At 38.6% G+C, this 4,677-nt stretch overlaps 1 non-coding gene across 1 annotated transcript; it reads right to left on the bottom strand.

Annotated features, from left to right (window-relative positions):
• Positions 1-4,329: 4,329 nt before the first annotated feature.
• On the bottom strand, positions 4,330-4,437 carry LOC112712367 (small nucleolar RNA R71). The gene has a single exon (XR_003157767.1). It is a non-coding gene; the product is annotated as a small nucleolar RNA R71 (small nucleolar RNA).
• Positions 4,438-4,677: the final 240 nt, after the last annotated feature.

Raw genomic sequence — 4,677 nt, 5'->3', positions numbered from 1 at the left:
GTCAACTAAAAATGCCTCATATGCCTTACTTCTATCTATTTGAGAGTTGTGGAGATGCTAGTACAAGATGAAGACTTGCTAAAAATGTTTCCTAAGCCTTACTTCTATCCATTTGATGAACCTGAAGATGAAGTTGGAGAAGATAACAGTTCAAGGCTATCCTCTAATATGTCCTCGGTTAGTGGTTCCAAAGAATAAAACTGTTCTGTTTAGACTCTGATCTGATATAAATTTGCAAGATCTGCATCTAGCTTTTTTCTTTGGCTATATCATATATATGTGTATTTCTGAGGTATATGATAGAATCAATTAATTTGATTAATATATGCTGAATATGATAGAATCAATTGTTCAAGAGCTTTGTGTTTGTCACAGATTCTGTTACCCTTTACTCATGTTGTTTAGAAGGAGTTTTTTAGACCTATTTATTGCTTTTATATCTATTGTATTTGATGAGCGGATAATTTGTACGCTTTTTGGCATTGTTTTTAGTATGTTTTTAGTATGATCTAGTTAGTTTTTAGTATATTTTTATTAGTTTTTAGTTAAAATTCACTTTTCTGGACTTTACTATGAGTTTGTGTGTTTTTCTGTGATTTCAGGTATTTTCTGGCTGAAATTGAGGGACCTGAGCAAAAATCTGATTCAGAGACAGAAAAGGACTGCAGATGCTGTTGGATTCTGACCTCCCTGCACTCGAAGTGGATTTCCTGGAGCTACAGAAGCCCAATTGGCGCGCTCTCAACGGCGTTGGAAATTAGACATCCTGGGCTTTCCAGCAATATATGATAGTCCATACTTTGCCCGAGATTTGATGGCCCAAACTGGCGTTCAAAGTCACCCTCAGGAATTCCAGCGTTAAACGCCGGAACTGGCACAAGAATGGGAGTTAAACGCCCAAACTGGCACCAAAGCTGGCGTTTAACTCCAAGAAGAGTCTCTACACGAAAATGCTTCAATGCTCAGCCCAAGCACACACCAAGTGGGCCCGGAAGTGGATTTTTATGTCATTTACGCATCTCTGTACACCCTAGGTTACTAGTTTTCTATATATAGGACCTTTTACTATTGTATTTTCATCTTGGGACATCTAGTTCTTAGATCATTGGGAGGCTGGCCTCACGGCCATGCCTAGACCTTGTTCTTATGTATTTTTCAACGGTGGAGTTTCTACACACCATAGATTAAGGTGTGGAGCTCTGCTGTACCTCGAGTATTAATGCAATTACTATTGTTCTTCTATTCAATTCCACTTGTTCTTGTTCTAAGATAGCACTTGTTCTTCAACTTGATGAATGTGATGATCCGTGACACTCATCATCATTCTCACCTATGAACGTGTGATTGACAACCACCTCCGTTCTACCTTAGATTGGGTGGATATCTCTTAGATTCCTGATACACGATGCATGGTTGATCGCCTGACAACCGAGTGCTCGCCTGACAACCGAGCCAGCCATTCCGTGAGATCAGAGTCTTCGTGGTATAGGCTAGAACTGATGGCGGCATTCAAGAGAATCCGGAAGGTCTAACCTTGTCTGTGGTATTCTGAGTAGGATTCAATGATTGAATGACTGTGACGTGCTTCAAACTCCTGAAGGCGGGGCGTTAGTGACAGACGCAAAAGAATCACTGGATTCTATTCCGGCCTGATTGAGAACCGACAGATGGATAGCCGTGCCGTGACAGGGTGCGTTGAACATTTCCACTGAGAGGATGGGAGGTAGCCACTGACAACGGTGAAACCCTTGCATAAGCTTGCCATGGAAAGTAGTAAGAAGGATTGGATGAAGACAGTAGGAAAGCAGAGAGACGGAAGGGACCAAGCATCTCCATTCGCTTATCTGAAATTCCCACCAATGAATTGCATAAGTATCTCTATCTTTATCTTTATGTTTTATTCGTATATCACCCATATCCATTTAAGTTTGCCTGACTAAGATTTACAAGGTGACCATAGCTTGCTTCATACCAACAATCTCTGTGGGATCGACCCTTACTCGCGTAAGGTTTATTACTTGGACGACCCAGTACACTTGCTGGTTAGTTGTGTGAAGTTGTGTTTATGCCATGGTGTTGAGCACCAAGTTTTATGGATTAATTGAGTTGTAGTGATCACAATTTCGTCCACCAAGTTTTTGGCGCCGTTGCCGGGGATTGTTGAGTTTGGACAACTGATGGTTCATCTTGTTGCTTAGATTAGGTATTTTTTTTCAGAGTTCTTAAGAATGAATTCTAGTGTTTCATGATGATCTATGAAGTCTGGCTGGCTGTGAAGCCATGTCTAATTCTATTGGACCGAGGTTTCAACTTATCATCACAAGAGCTTGTTGATTTCCATCAATCTTGCTATTGGAGCAGTGATCTGCTAAGGCTTGGCTGGCCATTGGCCATGTCTAGTGTTTTGGACCGGAGCTTTCTTTGAAAGCTTGGCTGGCTATGAAGCCATGTCTAATTCCTGGACCGGAGTCTTAGACTAAACATTGCATGATTCCTGGAATTCTCACTAAGAATTTTGATATCTTTATTTTCTTTCTTTTTCCACTTAATTTTCGAAAAAAAAAGCACAAAAAAATTTACAAAATCATAAAAACAAAATTTTGTATGTTTCTTGTTTGAGTCTAGTGTCTCATTTTAAGTTTGGTGTCAATTGCTTGCATTCATTCATGTGTCTTAAAGGATCTTCAAGTAATTCTTGATGATTTTCTTGCTCTGACCTTTGAATTCTCTTGACTTGAGTGTTTTGTTGTGTTTCATATGCATTCTCATTTTGTTAGTGTCAGTAGAATACAAACTGCTAAGTTTGGTGTCTTGCATGCATTGTTATTTGATTTTTGTTGCATTTTGATTATTCTTCATTATTAAAAATCCAAAAAAAAATATTTTTAATTTGTGTCTTCTCAAGTCAATAATACAGAGAATTGAAGATTTAGAACATACAGTAGAGGAATCACACAGAAAAAGCTGGGCGTTCAAAATGCCCAGTGAAGAAGACAGACTGGCGTTTAAACGCCAGCCAGGGTGCCTGGCTGGGCGTTTAACGCCCAAAAGGGTAGAGTTTTGGGCGTTAAACGCCAGAATGTGCACCATTCTGGGCGTTTAACGCCAGGATGGCACAAGGGGGAAGATTTTGTTTTCAAATCAATTTTTTCAAGTTTTCAAAGTTTTTCAAAATCAAATCTTTTTCAATCATATCTTTTCAATCATATCTTTTCAAAATTGATTCTTTCCATTTTTAAGGATACTTGCTATCAATTAATGATTTGATTCAACATTTCAAGTATGTTGCCTTTTCTGCTGAGAGAGGTTTAATGTTTGAATCATATCTTTTCTTGTTAGCCAAGTTATTAATTTTTAAAATCAAATCTTTTTAAAATGTTTTTCAAATCATATCTTCTCAATCACATCTTTTTAAAATCAATCATATCTTCTTAACCACATCTTTTTCAAAATAGCTTTCAATCAAATCTTTTTGATTTCTAATTTCAAATTCTTTTTCAAAAATCACTTGGTTTCTTTCCCACTTTTATTTTCGAAAATCAATAAGTGTTTTTCAAAATGTCTTCAAAATCCTTTACTTAATTTTCGAATACTACTTCCCTTCTTCTCACATCCTTCTATTTATGGACTAACACTATTCCTTAATACACAATTCGAACTCCTTCTTCTTTGATAAGTTCGAATATTCTACTTCTGCCTTCTATTTTTCTTTTCCTCTGACACCTCAAGGAATCTCTATACTGTGACATAGAGGATTCCATATTTTCTTGTTCTCTTCTCTTTCATATGAGCAGGAGCAAAGACAAAAGCATTCTTGTTGAGGCTGATCCTGAACCTGAAAGGACCTTGAAGCGAAAGCTAAGAGAAGCTAAGGCACAACTCTCTGTAGAGGACCTAACAGAAATCTTCAAAGAAGAAGAACCCATGGCAGCCGAAAACAACAACAATGCCAACAATGCAAGGAAGGTGCTGGGTGACTTTACTGCACCTACTCCCGACTTCTATGGGAGAAGCATCTCTATCCCTGCCATTGGAGCAAACAACTTTGAGCTTAAGCCTCAATTAGTTTCTCTAATGCAACAGAATTGCAAGTTTCATGGACTTCCATTGGAAGATCCTCATCAGTTCTTAGCTGAGTTCTTGCAAATCTGTGACACTGTCAAGACTAATGGGGTTGACCCTGAGGTCTACAGACTTATGCTATTCCCTTTTGCTGTAAGAGACAGAGCTAGGACATGGTTGGACTCACAACCTAAAGAAAGCCTGAACTCTTGGGAAAAGCTAGTCAATGCCTTCTTGGCAAAGTTCTTTCCACCTCAAAAATTGAGTAAGCTTAGAGTGGAAGTCCAAACCTTCAGACAGAAGGAAGGAGAATCCCTCTATGAAGCTTGGGAAAGATACAAACAATTAATCAGAAAGTGTCCCTCTGATATGCTTTCTGAATGGAGCATCATAGGTATTTTCTATGATGGTCTCTCTGAACTGTCCAAGATGTCTTTGGATAGCTCTGCTGGAGGATCTCTTCATCTGAAGAAGACGCCTACAGAAGCTCAAGAACTAATTGAAATGGTTGCAAATAACCAATTCATGTACACTTCTGAAAGGAATCCTGTGAACAATGGACTAGTCAGAAGAAAGGAGTTCTTGAGATTGACACTCTGAATGCCATATTGGCTC

Source organism: Arachis hypogaea, chromosome 1 (genome assembly GCF_003086295.3).
Source record: "Arachis hypogaea cultivar Tifrunner chromosome 1, arahy.Tifrunner.gnm2.J5K5, whole genome shotgun sequence".
Classification (NCBI taxonomy): domain Eukaryota; kingdom Viridiplantae; phylum Streptophyta; class Magnoliopsida; order Fabales; family Fabaceae; genus Arachis; species Arachis hypogaea.
This window is presented reverse-complemented; position numbering and strand designations above follow the sequence as displayed.